At 32.4% G+C, this 24177-nt stretch overlaps 1 protein-coding gene across 1 annotated transcript in view; it reads left to right on the top strand.

Annotated features, from left to right (window-relative positions):
- Window positions 1-972: 972 nt before the first annotated feature.
- Window positions 973-24177, top strand: part of LOC124536621 (beta-1,4-N-acetylgalactosaminyltransferase bre-4-like) — a 227402-nt gene continuing 204197 nt past the window's right edge. Inside the window, exon 1 of the mRNA XM_047113131.1 lies at window positions 973-1342. The gene's annotated coding sequence lies outside the window, so the exon portion shown is untranslated. The remainder of the gene's footprint in view (window positions 1343-24177) is intronic.

Here is a 24177-nt window from a genome sequence, read left to right as displayed (position 1 = left end):
AATCAGCTTTTGCCGGAGGTTTTTCCGAACTGATTTGACATGGGAACTTTCAAGAAAAGAGCGTACTCCTTTTTTAAAGATCGTCAACGCATCTGCAAGCCCTCCGGTGTTGTAGATGTCCATGAGCAGTGGTAGTCACTTTCCATCAGGAACGCCTTCTGCTCGTTTCGCCCCTATAACATAAAAAAAATTTGATATTATTCAAATTAAATGCGAATCGAAATCGAAATCCTAAATTTAATGCGAATTCAAAAGGTTTTATCGTATTAAAATTATAATCATTAATGTAGGTAGAAAAACATCGATCTTTTCATTAAGATAGTAACCACTTCGAAAATCGTATAACTTAAAAATCTTTTAAGAAATATCTACGACGGTATTATAATAAATCTATCCTATAAAATATTTATTACATATTTCCAAAATTTGAGGAAATAGCACAAGAATAAACTGTACCTACTACAAATATAACGTTAGGTATGGGCAATATATTATAGTATTTATTAAACTCTCATGTCTGTTTTTTTAACAAAATTATTATGTATTTTTTAAAATAATAACTTAATAATAATAACGCTGTACACATGTTACAACATGAGTAAGTTGAATATTATGACTCAAAGTTAATCTTTGTTACTTTATAGACTTCATAATGTCCCAAGCTTTAATATAACAAGTTTTGTAACATTTAAATTGTTCTGATTATAATCATATTGACGAATTTAATGAATTTTGTAGTCATAATATAAAAGAATATCTGCTTAAAATGAAACGTTTCGAGGCACTGTAGACAGTGCTGCCAAAGCAGTACTCATACCGAATTTTGGACTACTGTCTACGATGCAGATATTAACATTTACTATTTTAGTTACAGAATTTTCTTGGATAATTTTCAATGTTTATCGGTCAGAACAGTAATATCAATTTAAAATGTTTTTAATAACTGTAAAAAACATTTTCAAACTTGATCTCCGTAAAATTAACATAACGTCAGGCAGATTATTATCCAAACATGGTATCATTCAGTCTGACTCTTCACTAAATGTCAGTTGGATTTTGCGGTTTGCGGTAGTAGGTGATCTTTTGGTGGATTTTCCGTGTTTTCTCTAATAATTTTCGCACTTTCACCATTTTTTTAAATGTTTATACTATTTTGAATAACTGAAACTCGTTATATTTTTTTTAAAAAGTCCGTGTATGTTGTTGAAATAAATTAATTTGGAATATAGTTGTTTATAGTCAAAGACAGACAGTGTGTTTTTTGGACCGATTGGTTTTTGTGAGGAAATTTGTACCAATTTTGGCGCAAGTTCTTTCGAATTCACAACAAATGGTGTAAAAGGTTAGTAATTATTTACTTTCAAATATATTTTATTTATTAAGTTTATAATGTAAACATTGCTGTTTTGACTGCGTCGTTCTATATTTAGAAATGGTCCTCAGTGGGGGATAATGTTTTTCTGTCAAAATATATTTACTTCATCATCTTAATATGGTAAAGAAATTTAGAAGTTGACAGAAGTAAACAATAAGTTATTTAGGAAACCCTTATCACTTTTTTTCAGTAATCTTAAAAACATTGTTTACTTATGTAATTTTCAAAATAGATTTCTGAATTTGTATTTTAAAGTTTTAATGGGTGCTAAAGTTTCGTATTTCATCTTTAATACTAACTAAAATCATTCCATCATAAGATTTTCTATGCCATTTTTCATTAATTTACTTATGATCTACAGCTTATCATTATGGTAAGTATATTTTGTATCAAAATTAAACAAAAAAACTGTCTATGATAATTTAATTCAATTTTTAACAGAATTAAAACTTTGACACATATTTTTATAAATTAAATTTAAGTGCAACAAGTTTATAAAATTATATTAAAAATAATAGTTTTAAAGTAATTAACCATAAGCTATGTAAATGAATATTACTAATTGTAAGATGAAATGTCTTGTTTAAAACTTTTAGCAATATACTTTTGTGTATTCATGAAGGTTACCTTCAAGAATTTGCGATTGATATTAACAGGTGTTCATTCAGCATATGATGTAAGAAGTACATACATTAGATACAATTGAAAGAGTATATAATACAGTCATAACTTGTTCTAGAATCATTTACATCATGTGTAAAGATACTTATATATTAACAACTGTATGAATAAAAAGTATATTACTATTTGCTAATTATACTATTGATAAATACCATTATAACACATACATTGAAGATTAATTTATGATTAACTTTATTCATTATTTGTAATATAGACACCAACAGAAACAATAGAAAAACCTATATATTTTTTTATTAAAAATTAATAAATTATTTATCTGTGTAGATCGAAGAATCTTGATTTATTATGAATACAGAGTATGATAAAATGTTAATAATATACAATATTTTAGAGTGTCACCGAGGAAGCATCGATTCCGTTGTGGTATCGTTCGATTTATAACTATTTGCCTCAAATCAAAGGGGCTACTTGTATACAAAAAGAATCAATGTTTAATGAAAAGTATAACAAAAAGAATCAATGTTTGTATAAAACTTCAAACTCAAATGACACTAATAAATAAACAGATAAGAAAAACTTATTGACATACCCATTGCTCTGCGACGAAACCTTCAACAATGTTTATTTTAATGCCGATTATATCTCAAAGAATAAAGCTCACATCACGGTCGGTAATAGTTTGGGTAGATAACACTGGTTTAACAGTTTTTCTGCTGGCAACCATAATTACTTTGTGATGCTATGTGGTATTTGGAAGAGAGAAAGAAACAGTTTTATAACAGGTAAAGAGATTCTCGAAGATCTCATGGTTTGAATCATATTGATGATGATTTTTTGGCTGATATATATAATCTATATTTTAACAAATTGACTACATAATATTAACATTAAGAAATAAATAGTCTTAATTCAGGTATGGCTTCAGTTTTTAAATTGCTAGATTTAATAAGAAAGAGTACTCAAATAATAGAAAAAATAATTGAATTATTTTATAAACATTTAATTTTAAATAGTTTCAATGAAGCTTTACGACCGTAAACGTAAACAGTTTCCTCAATGCTTGTAGTAAAACAATCAATATATCAAGCTGTGGTATAGATACATTGTATAGTACTATATGTAGGTTGACATAAAATATATATGATAATGTAAACATATAGTAATATAATCACCGTTGTTGAACAGATATTATTGTTATCTTGATTGTATCACTTGTAAAATGGTGATTTAAAGGTTCTTGTAAGAGCTTATTTGAGCATACAACTTGATAAGGAATCAATCTGAAGTGTTTGCTTTTAAATATATTTGTACTAGCAACGTTGATACTAAATATACTACAGAATTTGTTTATTTACGACATCAAATTAGAAATTTCTAAAAATATCAGTATTTCTTTACTATATTGTTGATATATTAAATACAAAAATCTTCCCATCAAAAAACCACATCAAAATCAGTTGTGTAATTTTAAAGATCTAAGCATACATATGGCAGACAGCGGTACGCGACTTTGTTTTATACAATGTACACTTTTAAATCAATATGTGTAATAGGGAAAAATGTTCATAAATTGATAAAGAACTCTTTAAATATTATAGTTGCTATGCAAAATATTTCGCCGATGTTATTTTGTTTGTTTAAATATACACACAACATTTTAATTATTATGTCATAATATATATCACCTTTAGATTTATCTTACGATGCGACGCGACGAAATAATCTCGAGTCTTGACTGCGTTACGTCACAACGGGTTTTTTTGCAACGAGATACAGAACAGATGTCTACTTGTCATCTCATTGACGTCATCTAATTATCATAATACCATTTAATGAAGTCGTTTTAAATAAAATGTATTATTAAAGTAACAGGTATCTTATTTATTGGCGGTTTCTTCTCGGTAGAATCTACTACCTACTTTCCGAACTGGTGCTAGCCTTTAATTGATAAATTAAGAGTAACATGATGATGCAGAACTTAAATAAATAATAATAAAACCATAAAACATTGTATGAATTTGTTCGAAGGGTTTAATTAAAATTGATTCGAGTTTGGTAAGCAATCCGTCATATTGGTTGAAGTATTATGAAACCTGAAGTATTATGAAGACTGACTGAAAAGAAACAACATGAATGAACTAAAATAAGAAATGTAGATTTGTTTCTTAATTTCGCGTGTATTTTATTTATTATTAACTGTAAGAAAATTGTATACTGTTTAGCACGTTAGCGGTCGAAGGAGGAAAGTTTAACGTAGATATAACCCAGTTCAGACAGCTTTTTATATACTTTTTTTATATAATCAGTAGTCGAACTAACAAATATATCTGAGTTATATTGGTCACGAACGTCCAAAAAATTTCCTTACAATGCAATGCGCCACCAACCTTGGGCAAGCTTAAGTTTTTTGTGCCTCCTGGCCTGGCTCCTTCACCTACAACCGGAACACAACTTGTATAAAAAACTCATTGATGTTTGCAGGGATTTATGCCCACGATAACGTTTTAAATCCACGTGTTATTTAACATTAAATATTTCAATTAAATGACCTAGGAACATGTAAGCATATATTTTTTGGGTTTTGTTACAGATTTCTTTATTTCTTATTTTATTGTTATTATGACCTAGTATTCTAGCTCGAATCGTTAGTTCAAATGTTTTCAGATTACGTTGGGTGCAGGCACCCCCTCCTCGACCTCCCCCACTCTAATGACTGACGAATCGGATTAACTGAAAAATGTCCGAATTTTCCGTCAGACTTTATTTTATACGATTCTGCTATTTCATAAATCCGATTTGTGCCCGATGTTTGTAATTGTTTAATCTGTGTTACATGTTGTATAGTTTTTTTTTTAATACTACATATTAGTGTGGCTTTAGGCTATGTAATTTATGTTCTGTACACGTGATATGTTCTAAGTTTAAAATAATTAGGAAGTTCGAATGGAATTGGTTTGGTTTCACATGCATTAAAATATCCTTTGTATACCGATACGACGAACACGCCTTGCAAATGCAACCACTAGGGAATTTCTGGATAACAATCTAAATATGGCGATCAATGGTATCGATGACCCGATTGTGGGCAACCTATACATATTCCATCGAGATTAGTTGATCAATCCAGAAGACCACGAAGACCGATAACACCAACGAAGACAAGTCAAAGACAAATTCCGAGTCAAGTCAAAGTTATCATACATGCATTTACTTGGTGGTAGGGCTTTGTGCAAGCCCGCCTGGGTAGGTACCACTCACTCATCAGATATTCTACCGCTAAACAACAGTACGCAGTGTTGTTATGTTCCGGTTTGAAGGGTGAGTGAGCCAGTGTAACTACGGGCACAAGGCATTTTAGTTCCCAAGGTTGGTGGCGCATTAACGATGTAAAGAATAGTAAAATATTTCTCACAGCGTCATTGTCTATGGGTGATGGTGACCACTTACCACCAGGTGGCCTATATGCTCGTCAGTCAACCTATACCATAAAAAATGCAGTTTAAGGATATATGTAAAATATCAACTTTTCTGTCTTTTAGTTATGCGAGAGAGTTGATTACGTTGCTTCCATTGTAAATAGAAATAGGTAGGCCTATTACTTGAAAGAAATATTAAAGATTTAGTAGGTACTTTGGTATAAGAATAATCTAATAAAAAAAAAAATGGAACAAAATTCTTTCAATTATCTTATCGTAATCAATGCACGGCAAAAAAATCCACAATTTACCAATATTTACTTACATTAGTATAGTTAAGTAATTATCTCGCTTTTTCTGTTAACATTGATTTGACATTCGAAAGAAGAAGACAAGACGTTAAACTAATCACCGCCCTAAGCAATATTTACAGGCAGAGCTGTTTTTATTTTAGTATTCACTATGGATTTTTTTTCAGAGTAGGGATTTTAATTTATTGGGTCACGACCTTTGCTGAATAAACGTATTACTAAATAGACGCTTCAGAAGTTTCGCTACTTAAATATTTTGTACACGGAACTAACGGCCTTATATCTATACTAGAGACCTGACCCGGCTTTATACGGGTCTAATTTATTAATAAAGAAAATGATATATATTTCATTTATTAACACCTTTTCGCCCGAAAGGATCATTTAGATTTACGTGGGTTAAATTTTTTTATAGGACCATTTGTTCCGGAGATTACCCCGTACATGTTATTTTATTATATTAGTATACACTCAGCGGCACAGAATGTGGCCCAAACACATAATGTGGTTAAACACCAAAATTAAACACGAAATAGGGGTATTTTTTTTTGTGAATAAAATTTAAAGGTATTAAAGTGAATATTAAGTAAAAAAAAAGTAATATCTAAATTAATTAATTTTTTATCTTAAAAATAACAAATAACTCTAAAATTGGAAAAAAATAAACAAAAGAAAGTTTTAAAAAAAAATTACAAAAACTTACGGGACTTAAAATTAATACCGGGTATTGCCTCCTCTAACCTTGATGACTGCCTGCATGCGATCAGGCATGGATTTAATTATGTTTTTTATGTCAACCTGGGGTACTTCTTCCCAGGCGGTTATCAAGGCGGTTTTTAAATCACTGGTAGACTCTGGAGGGTTGATGCTGGATCTGATGCGTCTTTTAAGCATCTGCCATACATGTTCTATTGGATTTAAAACCGAACTTCGTGCTGGCCAGTCCAATTTTAAAATTCCTACCTCCGATAGGTAGCTATTCACGCAAAATACTGTGTGAGGTCGCGCATTATCGTGCATTAAAAGAAATTCCTGGCTTCCAATAAATTCCATTTATGGTAAAACATGTTCTTGGAGGACCTCTTCGATGTATCGCACTGCTGTTAAGCGACCTTCGATTATTGTTAACTCCGTACGTGCGTCTGAACTTATTCCTGCCCAGACCATAACAGAGCCACCATGATCACTTACGGTTTGCCAGGTAGTGGTGGGTAAAAACCTTTCTCCTCGCCTTCTCCACACATGTTCGCGACCATCTGGATGCCTTAAGGCTACTCTGCATTCATCGGTCCACAGGACCTTAGCCCACTGCTCGTGAGTCCAATTAGCGTGTTCGCGAGCGAATTGAAGTCGAGCTACACGATGATGTCGGAGCAGTTCTGGACCTCGTGCTGGTCTTCGGGAACGCAGGTTTTGTTCCTTCATTCTTCTTCTTATTGTTCGCTCACTTACACGGACGCCTCTTGTCGTTTGTAGACGCTGCATTATTTCACCCGCAGTAAGGAAACGATTTCTCAATATTGCGAGGATGATAAATCGGTCATCTCGAGCTGATGTGCATCTGATATTGCCACTTCCTGGTCTCCTCGTGTATAGGCCGGTCTCATCGTATCTTTTTAGGGCATATCTTAGAGTTGTACGTGGTACATTTAAAGATACAGCGATTTCACGCTGCGTTAAACCTTGACTCCGAAGTAACACAGTTTGAGCGATTTGTGCTGAACTTAAGGCCATAGTTTTCAGTTTTTAGTAAGAAAAATGACTAAAGATTAAATTAAAAAAAAACAATAAGGGTTAAATGCACGACCGTTTGAATATCGAACTTTAACTCAACTGAGTTTTGGGCGTTTTTACACTTAATAACGTTAAGTGCCACTTACGTTAAACAAATAACCTTTTTTTATAACTTTGAAACTCATAAATTAACAAAAACTAACGCCACGATACGCTGCCACTTAAAATTCTCATACGCAACACCAAAATTGCATGTTATAAGAATTTTAGAGTTTGGGCCACATTTTCTGCCGCTGAGTGTAATTTACTGGTTGTGCTATATATTTTCATTTTAAGTTGATCCGTTAAATACTGCTGTCTTTTTTTCTCACGTTTAATCAGCCAGGACTGAAAGAGATAGATGTTGTTTAAACCAAATTGTGTAAGTAACGTAAAATATTTTGATGTAGGTACCTTTTGCTGATCCATGCCCCTCAACGTTATTACTCCGCCTCTGTAGGTCTTAGCATAATACTCTTATAATATTTCTTAATAAATGATCTATATCAAGTAAAAAAACTTAAATAGCTTTTTTTAAATCGTTTGGGTGATTCTAAGATAAGCGCGTCTCAAAAAAGAAAAGATAAGAATAGTATTGATTACTAAAGTTTAAGAAGCTTAGTAAAAAAGTCATAAATCAAAGAAATCATGATTGTTATGCGCCGTGCAATAAGTACCGGTAACGCATGGAGTGGCCAAGTAGCCTTTTGTAGACTCCTTTCCATTTTGAGGTTTTTGATTAGAAATTAATATTAGGCTATAGAATTTGGAAAGGTTAACAAATAAAAGTTCATTCTGTAATATATAGTGAGGTGTTATTACTTAGGTAATTATTACCCGATGCCACCTTAACCGAAATCTTTATCCAATATAACAAAATTAGTGAAATCGCTGAAGTTTTCTATGAATCTCGTTGTTCTTTTCGTTAAAACAACCTTATTAACAATGAAATAGAATATATATTCACTTCAACGTTACAAAAGTTATATTTTGAAATTTAACTGTAATTAATTTTTATTATTTATTGCTTGCTTTATTCTATATTTTATATTATATTGTATGAAGCGTTTATCAGTGCACAATGCTTAATTATTTATAATATATAAATACGATTTTTTTGTAACAAGTTGTTAAACGCTAGAAATAGAAGCAAACATTACATATATTTCATATAGTACTATGAAACTTTTTGAACGTTATAAATTTAAAGTTGTTCGGTTAATAGATCTCTGCAAAAAATCTCTAGTAATCCTTCAATGGAACCATTTGTTGACGTGCGATTGTTTATGGTTTCGTAATTTAACATTATGTTTCTTTTTTCAGAATCCCTATCGATGTGCCCCTGTCAAGTGATCCATATCCCGCAATTCCCAGCTTAACAATAATTAATTATCCTAGAGAAAATTATGGTTGTATTCAAGCATAAATTGATTGCGATAGTATTGTTTATGACGGCTTGTGTAACAGTTTTCAGCATGTACTTGTATATTTTTGAAAGATTTGACAAAAAAACTGATTTATTTTTATTGGGTAATATATTTACTTTTTAAAAAAATGTATACATTTTTTTGGACAAGGTAATCTACCAAACAGCCATGTTTATGCTATTACGAGAAATTGCTTTTATCAAATAGACATGTATGACAAAATTATAAGGCAGTAGCAAAAGTAGTTTTCATAAAAACTACTAAACTAAACAAATATACTTTACATGTGTATCGTTGTACTAATAAAATCCTTTTTCTCTTTTTTTTCTTTGATTCAAACGAGCAAATAATTTTAGACGTCAGTCAACTAGAAAATTAACAAGTTTCAAAACGAATTGAGTTTTTTCGTCAATCAATAAGCCGGAGGCGTCGTAAACGTTTTATTTCTTGTTTTGCTAAATATATTCTGAAGCGATTTCGATACGTGACGTATTGTGCTATTTCTGACTGAATATAACGATGAAACTTTTATGTTTACATTATTTTAATTACATATAACCGTTAAGATATATAAGAAATGGAATGGAGAGATGATGAAGATAATATTTTTAGCCGACTCTGATAGTAAACCTCTTTTTCAAAATCACCTAATATTATTTGATTATTTTGAAAAAGGAATATTCAGATTTTAATAATATGCAGATTTCTAAAAAATATGCAACGACCACATTGCATACAGCTTTGATAAAAAAAATGAAATGTATATTTCCTCGATGGGCGAGTCGTGGACCTGAAAAGTGCCCAATTAGACTGACATTTCTAATAACGAGTGACGTGCATCAAAGTACATAAGCACTCCATGATCTAGTTGTAATGCTTCGTCGGCTATTGGCCAACTAACAAGGTTCCAGATCCTGAAAGGTTCGTGCTCGAGCCAATATAGACTTATAAGATTTTATAGGCAGATTGTTATTTTTTTAATTATGAATATAAGACTGTCATATATATAAGCCAGTTGTTTGTGTATCTGCTTTGTTCTCAAACATTGTAATAAGGAACGAAATTATTTATGAGTAGTCTTTTAGTCTTGTTATGCACGGAGCTAACTCTTAAGTGCGATAAAGCAAAAACAGAGGTTATAGAGAAATCAAGCAAGTTAGCGAAAAACCCTAATATTTGGGTTAAGTGGGAAGGAAGTGGAATTTGCTTCACTAAGTAAATCAGTAAAGATCAAACTCTTTACTAGCCAACTCTTTACAAAGCCCTACGTAGGACTAGGACCTAGGTAGGACTTCGTGCCTTGTCTGGGTAGATACCACTTGCTCATAATATACCTATTGTACTCCCCAAGCCGCAATTGTTAGTAGTGATGTGTTTCGGCTTATAAGGTGGGTTAGTGTAACTACATGCACAAGGGACCGGTTTCAAGGTTAGTGGAGTGTTGGTGATGTAAGGAATGGTTACTTTTTTTACGGCGCCAATGTCTTTGGATAGCCGTGACCATTTGTCATCCGGTGGCCTTTTTGCTAGTCTAACTACCTGTGCCATAAATTAAATGTTTTCTGAAATGCTGCCGATGGTACCTATATACCATGACAATTTTTTTTTTTAATTTCTAGAGAGCAATATTACTTCCTACTAGATGTCTAGTAATTTATTCAGGGATAATTTTTAGTAATAGTAATAATATGAATATAAGGTACATAAACTTGAAGATCAGTAAATAAAATAATTATAAAAACACGTAACTTCTTATTCGTTTTACATTTCCATTCATTTGCTTAATTTATATACGAATTAAATAATATGAAATGAAATATGAAACAGACAAATGATAAACGATAACGTTAACAGCAAATATTGTAAACAATCGAGAAAATATGTCACCCGATGAAAAATTTTCAGCTTAACAAATAGACATTGAAACTGAATAATAAACAACATTTAACGTCGTTAAGACGTCGTAAACTATAGCATGCTATGTCCATTGTGCGTCTTATTACACTGGCTAACTCACAATTTCAAACGTAAAACATTGAAACATAATATTGTTGTGTGGTAGTATTATGTGGGTTTATTTGATGAGTATGAGCATAGAGGGAAGGAGGGGAAGAGCGCCCTAAGAAATTATGGATGCGGTGTGTGAGGATGTATGTGAAGTAGCAGATGATGAGTAGTAGTGGAAAGAATAGATTTTGCGCCCCCCCCCCCAATAGATCAATACACGACCGTGGGGAAAAGAACAGAACTGGTTTAACTGATATACAACTTGACGGTACTACTAATCTATATGTGAATATTATAAATGTGAAAGTAACTCTGTCAGTCTGTCTGTCGATCTTTTGCGACTAAACCGCTGAATCGAATTTGATGAATTTTGGTTTGAAGCAAACTTGAAACCCACGAAAAGTTACAAGGCCAACTTTTCTAACACGTGTCACCAACACCCTAAAATGTGAGTGAAACCGCGGGCGTGTACTAGTTTAAAAATAAAGCCCTGGTGCTTGAAAATGTTGGTTTGCCTTTTATTCGTAGATTACAGGCGAGATTATCCAGTGATTAGAACAAATTATACTTACTTAACAACGGGTCTAAACGGGAAACGCATGACTGAATTTATCTCAGCGCTGAAGGAAAACGTGAGGATACCGGCATGTGTCGGTTGATAATTTGCCACAAGTTTATCGATGAACCCGCATGAGGCCTTAACCCGTACCGGAACAATTATAGGTTAAATAATTAGTCAAATTCTATTTGTAATCTTGTTTGTTGAACTGTAACGAGGAATATTTGTTTGCATAACCTCGGGCTGACGTTGAAGAACGTTTTGTAGGCAGTACAAATATTTATTACACATTTCTTAGACTACGTAAGCATGTTTGAAGGTAAGCTAATAAAAAGAATACCATATGCTCTGTATATAAATATATGTAGCATTACTGATAATATTGTTCTATCATGGAACAGGATAAAAATTATGTGTATTATTTTTATATGTGTGTATTATTGGGATGTATTTATGTGTAGTTTATTATTATAACTTAGTATAAATATTATTATATTATACTTTATCTATATCTTGTTCTTCACTTACCTGTTTTCGTTCTAAGCTCCTATCACTAAAGGTTGTCTGTGAGAGATCGCTATAAGAGATAAGACCGCCTTTCCGCACCATGTATGTTTTGTATTTCCCATATATTTCCATGTGTTGTGCACTAAAGTATTTTAAATAAAATTAAATAAAAATAAACAATTCCAATAAAAAACTGCTGTATATAATTTATATAAATACTATTATTTTGATAAATAGTATTTTTTGACAGGTAGTTTCACTTAGTAATACTGACTTGTATCTGTGGTCTTTGATCTTCGATTCTATTGGTACTCAATTATGACATATGCATGATTCAATAAGTCCCACAAACGCATGGTTTAGTCAAAATTGTATTTAATTTATGTAGGCTCCAATACATTTAAGGACTAAGGACATATTAAGACAATGGAGATGTCACAATAAAAAATAATATTTAAACTTATACTGGCTCACATGGAATGTAATTCAGTCACGATGAACCTGTCATAAAAATAGTATTTATCCATCATTATCTATAACAGATTTTATTATGAAGGATTTTCATTAGCAAGTTACATACCACGTACAAACGCTAATTTATCTCTACGTGACATTTCTACGCTTTTGTATTCAAGTAAATAAGACATCACACAATAATATCAATTATTTTCATACGATTAATGTCGATTATGGCGTGAACGTCACATGTTAGTATAAGTTGTAGAACAATACTTATTACATTCGATATTGGTTCCACACGAAGTTTAGTATATTTGTATGCAAATATTAGCCTTGGAATATTGTTTATATGTTAATATTATATTCTTGCCTTTTATATTGTACAGTGAATCTTGTTTTGTTCGTATATAGTCAATTGAGTGTTATGGATCGAGAATATGCTATCATTTGAATTAATCAAAGGACAATAACAAAATACTCATGTAAACAATTGCCTTTAAAGTAAAAAATAAATGAAGGACACTATGTTTTAACTTTAAAAATTGGTAGTTTAAAGAGTACTGTAGATTTACAAATAGCGAATTCTTACCCGCCTTCGTCTTTCTAGACAAAAAAAATTTATGTAATAAAAAAAATCTACTGTCAATTCAGCGACGATAGAAAGCAGTAAGTTAAAGATCTTTTCGTATGATTGTCAGACAGAAAAAAAAATCAATACGTATGTTTTGGCAAACAATGTTCCCTATTTATTTCATTTATTAGATTCCGCACGTGTGAAAGGGTTGGATGGAGACGTTATTTTCTATATGTTATGTCGGGGTATGACCAATTTCTTATAATTAAAAATTTTTTGACAAATTTGGTATTTGTTTGGTTTGGTATTTAAAGTGCTTTTTAAAGTCCTTAAAGTGCTGTTTTGTTTTTTTAAGTTTTTTATCCAATAAATAAAGTATGTAACCAATCACCATACAAGATAACACATTGCGCGTTATTATTAACGACAAATGTTTATTGTTTTTGTGATTTATGACGAGGTCGTTTAAGTGGTATTTTGTTTTTATATTTTGATATAGATACACCAATATTGTTAATAAGGTAATTATTATTGAACATTTTCCTCTCGTGAATATTTGCTTAGTATAAAAATTGATGTGCGATTTGTTACATAGATGGCGTTGATTGCTGTTGAAAAATAAATTAGTCTTATCAATTTGATTCGTCTGTAATTTAATAAGTATTTTTAAGTAAGGTATATCTAATATGCCTTTATTATATATTGTGGTTGAGAGGTTGTCTGTTTACTCATAATATGAAAATAAAATTAAAATTTCAAAGTCTTTTTCAACACATTTTTATTACAATAATACACTTACAGTAATTACTCACTACACACACGAATACATAATTTTACGTACAATAATCAATTATTAATAAAAGAAAACGATGCGGGAAATGAGGCGTTTAAAATAATAATTATGATGTGTCAATTTTCAATAAATGTTGTGATTATATTATTTTAATCATACGTCAATCGCGTTATTCCGTGAAATAATAGGTTAAACAAATATATGTACATATTACAGACTAAAAAACCTATGCGTGTTAACACTACAGCGATAAGTAAAAACTTTTTGCTTCGAAGTTAACTATCGACTACCCGCCACTCAAACTTTCTATTTTTGAAGTTTAACACTTTTGGGTGCGTGGCGCTGATGGCTACATATCAAGGTCGAATCTTTGTGCAGTCTTTTAATATATAAACCACGTTTTTGAATTTATTAAATCTTTTTGCCGTTTAACATACATATCCTTTATTGTAATGTATGAAATAACTTTATTTTAATTTACTGTTATAATTGTTACATTACTCTTTCGAGGGGTTTTATAAAGTTTTCAAAATTGTAGTCTAATTACCGGTAACACCTCAATATTAAACAAAGTATGCTGGCTATCGCTGCGTTTCAAGTGTTTTATTTGTGTTATAATTAATCTTCAATCTTGGTGGTAGGGCTTTGTGCAAGCCCGTCTGGGTAGGTACCACCCACTCATCAGTTATTCTACCGCCAAATAACAGTATTCAGTATTGTCGTGTTCCGGTTTGAAGGGTGAGTGAGCCAGTGTAACTGCAGGAACAAGGGACATAACAACCAAGGTTGATAGCACATTGACGATGTAAGGAATAGTTAATATTTCTTACAGCGTCATTGTCTATGGGTGATGGTGACCACTTACCATCAGGTGGCCCATCTGCTCGTCCACCAACCTATACCATACTATAAAAAAAAGTCTTGGTGAAGGATAACATGGTGAGAAAACCGGCATGTGTCGTTATATTAACACGTGTGTATCCAACAATGAAGCAGTGGCAGAACCCTTCTTTAACTTTTTTATCTTTTAGAGTTCTTTGTCCAACTGTGTGACGTAAGGATGCTACTGATATTGAATTGAAAAGCTTATAGAATACTAGTTGTTTCATGCGGCTTCGCTCGCATTTCAGAGGTCGTCAGGTGTTCGGTATAAAAAAACGTTTGTCATTCCTAGGAGTTGAAGCCTCACATGAAATTTCATAAAATATCGTTTAGTGATATGACCATAAAAGAGAAAAAAACAAACAGACAGAATTACATTAGTAAAGAAAAGCTCAATGAAACATTTTTTATTTAATTAAATATTACTATATATTAATGACTACAATTTAAGGTAAACAGTGAAACTTGACCTCCATTAATCTGGCTTAATGTGCTCTGAATCGCCCCTTAATGAATAGCAGGGGTGTGGTGGCAATTGTCTGGTGAAGTATGGCTAATAAATTAATGGTATTAACTTGATGGTAAACTTAACATGGCTTTGTTTTTTTACAATTAACACTTTCTTTGCATAATTTATTTGCTACCTCTACCTTAACACACTAAAATGGCTTCTAAAATTATTATTGTTTTTTTTAACTATTCAAAAACAGGCTGTAAATTTCCCACTGCTGGGCTAAGGCCTCCTCTCCCTTTGCGGAGAAGGTTAGGAACATATTCCAGCACGCTGTTCCAATGCCGGTTGGTGGAATATACATTTGGCAGAATTTCTATGAAATTAGACACATGCAGGTTTCATCGCGATGTTTTCGTTCACCACGGAGCACATGAATATTCAGTGGTACTTGCCTGGGTTTGAACCCACATCGGTTAAGATGCATGCTTTCTAACTCTGGGCCATCTCGGCTTAAACATTCGACATAACAAAATCGCTTCAAATTTAACAATGCTACTGTAGTTAAAGTTCTAGAAGCGGGAACGAAACTGGCCCCCGGAGACTGAATTGAACCTGCGACTTTCATCGTTCCCGGCGCCATATATATATAAGGTATTGTCGGTTTTATGTCTGCAATCAGCTCTGTATTTCACGTGAATGTGCAATAACATGTTTTGTAGTTAATATGGTCTACAGACACTTCCGAATTTTGATCGTGAAATTCAAAATATACATTATTTAAATTGTCGTATATGTTCATTTGTTACTAATTAAATGTCAGGAGTGTTTTTAAAATCAATAAATACTAATTTATTTTTTAAATATATTTACTTATAATATGGTATTGAGATATGAGATATATAACTTATTAATTGATAAAACTAAAAATTAGTATACAATTATACAAACAAACCTTCACCCTAAAGCTTTGTTTTTATTTGTGTTTTAAGCTTATTTTTAATTCTCGTGTTCTTCAAATTTATTGTATATGTAGGCATATTAAGAGGGCTTAATATTTCAAATGATTTGATTTCAAATTCATACATATACTAAGGTATGTTTGTCATCGGACAGAATGGCGACTCTGAAAATTTATTAATATTTGCCAAAAAAATTGACCTTTCACACCAAAGTCTATATTGGCGTAAATCTTTTAGAAAATGTGATAAAAAACTTATGATGACGAAAATGGTGGTCATTACTTACATATTTTTTCTTTTTAAAAATAAATACATCAAGAAAGTTTTGTTCTTTTTGTTGATTGATACATAGCAGTTGTTTCCAATGGAGTATAGCCCAAGGTAAACAGGTGAGACTTCTCACGCTAGTTTCCTTCTATTTTCTCACTCTCATAATCCGATTGCTCGGCAATACGATACGATCGTCGAGTTAAAACCTTCATATATTCTCAGATTCCCAGTTGCTACTGACTGACATTTTTTAATTGTAAGCTGGCAATATATTGTTACCTAGTTGTCAAGGAAAGGCTATTTTAGTTCTTATTTAGTTTAAAGTTAATATTCTAAGACCCTCACAGTAACTGGTTATCTTAAGAAGCCCTCTCTGTAGTTCAGTATAGTAAGACACAAATTAGATGTAGCATCGGAAAATGCAATGGAATGAAAATAAAATCGATTACTGCCGATTTACACAACCAATAGAAATAGCCCCCTATCGCGCCATTCGACGCTATTCGTCGCTATAGATTCACGCGTCAGAGAAAGCAAGTGCATGTAAATCGACGTGTCAAATTGACGAATATATTAGGTCATATGATATTACAAGTTATTACGTTTGTGCAAAGATCATATTCGTGTGAGAAATAAATATTGATAATTTGGGATAGCGTACTTAATTCGGATGTGATCGGTTTTACGAATTTTGCCGATGCGACATCTAAGTTGTGTCGTACCTACTATATAAAGTTTCTCGATCTAGTTTGCTTCAGGTCTTTCCGATTTCCTTGAATTCTGCCAGAACTAATAGTAAGGATGAGTTTAGGTCGACGCCTTTGCTTACCTGGCATCATATAAACTGAATATTTATTGGAACAGCTCTATAATCTAATAAACAATAGAGAAAAAGCAGATTCCTCACGTCACGTCACGTCACGTTAATAGTTTAAACTGCGAAGCGCAGCTACATAAATATCCTTCTGCCCTTATCCTAATTTTACTTGGGGCCAGCGCAGCATATCTTATCCATACTTTTCTATCTGACGTAATCTTACAAGTAACATTCCTCTCATCGGCGATTTCGGGTGTTATTATCATGCGTCAGGCAAAAAAGTAGCCTATGTCCTTTATTAAAGTTCAAGTTTGCTTCATACCAAACATAATCAAATTCGGTTCAGCGGTTTGGTAGTGAAATAGCGACAGACAGGCCGACAGACGGAGTCACTTTCACATTTATAATATTAGTATAAAATGGCTCGATACAAATAAATCTAAGACTAGGATATTATACCGTGGGGGGAAACGTGTTCTAGAGTGGAGACCGCGTCTCGGCAAACGTAGTGTAGGACGTCCTCGGGCACGGTGCAGTGACGACTTACGCAAGACGGCTGGCAGGAGCTGGATGCGAACGCGATGCGATGCGAAAGCCCAAGAAAAATTTCAGTGGCGTGCAATTGGAGAGGCCTAGGTCCAGCAGTGGACGGAAATGGGCCGATAGATAGGATATTTAGGATATCTTCTAAACCAACGGTGATACACATGGCAACACTTAATCACACTTTTTTCGGTAGTTGAATTTTTCTCAGGTTGCAATTTCCAAGATTAGCTGCCAATCGGATGATGATATGTCAATAAAATAAATACAAATACTAAGTAACAATGTAGGGACTTAATTTTTTTTTAATATGGACTATTGAAAATTTTTTGTAAATACATCGTTATCAGACACTCACCACGAGCACCTTATCGTCTTAAACAAATATCGTGTTTTGTGGAACAGTCACACCGGCGCGTGAATGTTTAAATAAGTGTGTTAATATTTGCTCAGTCATTTTGGATTTGTCTATAACAAATATGTTAAAGTGGCAATTTTGCTTCTGTTGATATTGTGTCTTTATAATAAAAAAATGCTGCAGTCGTTTTGCTCCAGTTTTCCCGCCTTTTTATTAATGAAATATGTAGAAGGTCGGTCAAATGAGCCATATTATTGTTAGTGATTCTAATGCCCATAAAATTGGCACAGTAAGAAATTTAATAATATCTAAATTTTCAATGCGCCACCAACCTTGGGAACTAAGTTATCATGTCCCTTGTACTTGTAGTTACACCGGCTCACTCACCCTTCAGATTACAGTACAGTAATACAATAGTATAAAGTATTGCTACTTAGCGGTAGAGTTTATGATGAATGGGTGGTTCATACCCAGAAGGGCTTGCATAAAGTCCTATCACCAACTAAAAGTTCTTTACACCGGAAAATTTACGTTCTTCAAATGATCTATCAAGCACTCGAATAATTCTTCTTAGGTCGTAATTTATAATCAAAAACAGTCCACTTTTAAAGTTAAATAAAGCTAAAATATGTACTGTAGTTTAGTGTCTACAATATGTATCTTGCTTGAGGGATACATAAGAGATTTCTCTATAATTTGTCATACTGTGCTGGAGTTATATATTATAACGCCACCTACTGAGACTATTTACTTTACCTCGTGAAATAGTTTGTCCTCATTCATTAAGAGAAACATTTTGCCAATTGGCTATAAAACGAATAGCCGATGAATCTATTGGTATTATTAGTTTCATTGAAATTGTTTTAGAGTTTCTATGTTTACTATATATTGTTCGTAGTATGTTTTCCTATTGATAATATATATAATTCGAATGATTTAGTCTATGTCATGGTCTATTGTTGTTTTATTCATTTAAAATAATAAAGGTAATTTGTTTCTGATGATACAACTCGCTTGGTGTATTTAAGTTGATGGCAAAACTAAATAAAAAGTAAAGTAAAAGTAGCTGCCTTTGAATCCCAATGCAGTCTAAGGCTGAAGAAATCATGATCAAAATCAAAAATCAAAATATACTTTATTCAATGGACTTTAGAATCGTCATTTAACAATTAAGTGAAGCTACCACCGGCTCGGAGATACCGAGAAGAACCGGCAAGAAACTCAGTAGTTACTCTTTTTCAACATTTAAAAAATACAATCATATTAGTTAAATACAATTATATAATATGTGTGTAATGCATCCTGCCTGGAAGTCAACAGGTATTAATTCCACGCTTTTTTATCATCTATCTATGTTATGATGAAATGAAAACCTATTAAAATAGAATACAAATAAATGAGCACGACTATTTTAATTTAAAACATATTTACAAGTCGAACTGTTAAACTTCGTCCGTGCTGGAGACTGCTAATAAACTGTCTATCAAGAGTCTTCATTTCCGTAGCATGAGGTCACCCGTCACTTCGAGCCAAAGTATATTACGCGGGACGTTGACAGCAACAGACTAGATACTTTAAATCACTGTTAATGATGAAAAAGTATTTATATGTTATTCTTTCCACAATTTTATGATATTTAATTTCTATAAAGACATTAATTTTTAATTATAAAAAAAATACTATGATTATTAGTATTGATAATAACCGATTAAAATTGGGCTGTAAGCATGGTAGCAAAGACAATAAAAGGAAAACATTTTTTTTCTCGATATGATAAAATGTGATAGTAATGGCAAAGACAAAATTATTCAGCCGAAATCTTGAAATTAAAGTCACAAAAATATTTAAAACAAAATAATTTTATGATCACAGATATAACAATATGATATATGTCGTGATATCCAGACTTTTTAAATGTTTATTTTAGAAGGACCGACAAGCACGTAGGCCACCTGTGATGGTAAGTGGTCACATCCGCCCATTGATCCTTGCACACCAAGAAGTATAAATATAACACTTCTGACTGTCAAAGCGAAACGAACTATGTTATCTAAGATGCTATTTGACTTAAGCCATTTATTACACTGGATCACTTTAAACTGAAACACAGCAATGCAGACTTTTGATGTTAATATGTTGTGTAATGACAATATGTAAAGAAGTTACTACTTTTCCGATCCATTGAGACCGGTAAAATATATTCATTTTCATTCATTCACGAATGATGAAAGTAAAAAAGAGGAAGAATTACTTAAGAAATGCTCCTTTGCTAGCGATTCAATATGAAAAAGTTTTTATTTGGTTTCAACGTGTTTATGTCTTAGAAAAAAGGGTTGGCATCGAGGAAAAAACAGTACTCGTCACTTTTCTTTTTTATAGCGGGATTTTCGTACAATACAATCACTTGAACTTGTTTATTGGTTATAAATATAATGAAAGTAGGTAGAGTTGGGAATGTTTACGAATGAAAAGTTATTTTATAAAGAAATGTTAATATTTCTTATACTACATTGAAGTTTTTAATGTCCATAAAACCTTATTGCACGATAAGTCGTTCACAGGTAATTGTAATTTTAAATATTTGCTTGTATATTTTAATTTGTTAAAGGTCTATAATGATATATGATGATATATGACGATATTTTTCCGTAAGATTTTTATGTCAAGAATATAGGTTTTTTTATCCAATTTCCAAGAATTTCCAAGAAACAAATTATATTTCCCAATTTCGTTTCAAGTGTCAATTTTCGAAAATAACTGCGGTACGTAGCGTATATAGCGTATAAGAAAGAATTGGGTCTTTCAAAATGCTTAATTTAAATAAATAAAAATTTATTTTTTTTAATTCTGTATGAAGACCCAAAATTAAGTTTTTAAGAATGTCAGACGCGTATAATTCAATCAAAGTAGATAATGCTATGGCAAAGAGAAGTTTAATCCTTATCTCTAAAACGATAAGATACGAGCAAAAAGTAAAAATTAGTAAAAGTAACTATAAATTTGCCACTATGTGAGTGCCGAGCAAATATGAACCCAAAAGATGTTTGGGTTTATTCCACGCTGCTTTAATGTGAGTAGGTGGATGTTTGGTGGTGGATTTTCATCCGACACATGCATTCGATCATATCACGATGTTTTCTTTCGTCGTAAACACCAAAACTAAACCGACTTTAGTCATTATTTCACGTTTAGATCGTTACTTTATACAGAATTAACAAAGGCTATCATTGATTTTAATACAAATTCTTCAGCCTGAAATTATGGTATTTGTAAAGCAAGCCTGAAATAAAAGTACTACTAAGCGTTATACTTACGTTGGTCTCTTTATTTTTAATTACTTTATTGACCACCACAATAAAAATGGGAATATGTATGGGAAAACTGGATTTAATGTCTGAAGGTATTCTCTGCCAGTCAACCTTTAGGTCAAACAGAAAACCATAAAGTAATTAGTATTGACTTGTCCTGGACTCAATGTTAGCATTAACCGATATGGCATTGAGCATTAGTGCTCAATGGCATATCGGGCCGATAAAAACTTATTGGGTTTGGTTGGAGAATCAAGAATTTTGAAGTATGTACATATCTATATACTTTGGAAAGCACGTAAAGCCGTACGGTCTTTCGCCTGAACTATGTTATATGATAGTAGCATACACAATTGGGCACTATAATAGGTCCTGCGTAGTTTGCTAATATCTCTTTAGGTTGTTTGCCGTCGAAAATCCGAAGGTATTTTTCATCATAATTTACTTTCATAGGGATAAATTGAATTCCATTTAGTGACAGATAAATTTCAAGACGAACAAAGTCCACAAACACAAAATTTAATCAGCGAAAAAAATCATCGAACATTTCGAAAGGACGTATAATTCCGTCTTCCTAATTTAATTCCGCCACAGTCTCTATTTAATCCTCGGCTGCAGGAGTTACTGTACCTTGTCTCGGACAATGACAAATCGCATTAAGACCGGAGACAGTCACAGTACATTCAGCACGAAAAGTGGATTTCCTCTTCCCGCCTACGGATTTCGTTTAAAGCCGGGTACAGTCAGTTAGATAACACTCGCGAAAGAATAGGTTGTCACACTTGAGCGTCAAGCTGCTTAGATAATTGAACGGAATGTACTTAAAATGAGATGTATGGTTGAGTGTGTCGTTATTTATTACCGTATTAGGGTTTCAGTTTAAACTTCGAGATAAATGTAATTCCTTATTTAAACGTAACGTAACGAAAAAGAATGTGTTCTTTTTTTTAATAAGAATTCATTCTCAACAAATAGTAAATCGATTTATAAATCGATAAATAATTAATCGATGTTTGGCGTACACGTGTTTTCCAAGACTAAATGGCGTGTGTTGCCATAGTAAGTATTTATAAATTAGGAGCGCTTGGTTTTAATATAATTGGTTACACCCTTTTGCGGTATACCAATAATATACATATAGCTTTGACTATGTCTTTAGAAGAATTCAAATGATAATTTATTTTAATTTTAATATTGTAATTTATATTTTACTAAAGTATTAAGTGTTCATAATGAAAATATGAATCAAAAGATCATTCACAAATTAAAATATGATAATATTTATATACATTTAACAAATATGCTTATGGTAATACACATATATGTTTCATTACATAAATGAATTAATATATATAGTTTTTAATAAATAGACTGTAATTTGTCGAAATATTTTGAATGGCTCATGCATAATTTAACATAACAGGCCAATTCCATTTAGTTAAGAATAAACTAACGTAAATTATCGAATTTGTAAACATTTGATTGATGATATTACACAGTAAACTAAAGTTCATGTAAGTATCCGGAAATACATACACATACGTCGTTTTAATAATTTCCTCGTTCTAATGTCTGGTCAAGCAGATAAGAGCTAGCGCGCACTGGTGATTTTTGTCATGGGGACTTTAAAGTGTTTGTCATTGTTACGTCACGTTTCCAAGGTGGAGTGCGCTCATTAATAGGGACAAAACATTTTCGATGTGTCATTTGCCACTATAGATTTCGAAGAGACGGTCGTTCTCTGTGAACTCGTAAGACTCGGGAGAAAAATAAAGCGAAGAGAATTCTGGGTACTAATTTCTTTCCACGCTTTAATTTTTACGTCTATCTGAATAATCTGAACTGAAATATCTGAATACTCTTTAATTTTTTTTTATCATAAAGAGCTGGTCTCTTTTCCACTTCTTCTATTAGAACATAATTACCAATATCGTCTTCACGAATGTTTACGCTTTGAATAGATGGTGATGCCATTTTGCGCGCGCCAAAGTCGTCAGTCAGTATGCAAATGGCGAAAAACTGACGACGAGAGTGTCAAATTTGTCGCTAGTGCGCGTTGCTATGAAAAAAACGTAAATACGCTGACAGTTTCGTCACGGGCTTGTTCGCCGGTCGGCGGACACAAATGTCACCCAATTGTCACGTCGTAACATGCTCACAACTCCATACATATTCACGGACTTGACAAGAGCGACGAAACAGTCACCGTGACAAAAATCAACAGTGCGCGCTTACTCTAAATGTGATGAAATTGTCATAATGAGATGTTGTCAACGCACGTATATGTCGTATCGACAAGCAAGTACACTTTTTATAATCTATACTTCTATACTGATATTATAAAATATGAAAGTAACTCTGTTTGTCTGTCGCTTTTTCACGATCAAACCGCTGAGCCGAATTTGATGAAATTTGTTGTGAAGCAAGCTTGAATTTCAAGGAAGGACGTTGGCTACTTTTTACCTAACACATGACAACCAACTCTAAACGACGCGATCGAAGCCGTGGGATACAACTAGTGTTTATATAAGTTGATAAACAGCATCAATTAGGTTACGTATATACAATTGCATAAAACTGTATACCTAATTAACTGCATACACGATACCTAATTAATTACACATTATGAACTGACTGTATGTTTACAGTTAATTTAATGCTATAGTATTGAATTGAATAAAAATCCTTAAATCAAAAAACTTACTTTATCCAAATAGGCTTTTATAAGTAACTAGCGATCTGC

The sequence above is a fragment of the Vanessa cardui genome, chromosome 17, assembly GCF_905220365.1.
Source record: "Vanessa cardui chromosome 17, ilVanCard2.1, whole genome shotgun sequence".
NCBI lineage: Eukaryota > Metazoa > Arthropoda > Insecta > Lepidoptera > Nymphalidae > Vanessa > Vanessa cardui.
Note: the sequence above shows the minus strand (reverse complement) of the source record. Positions and strands in the feature narration are given on the sequence as shown.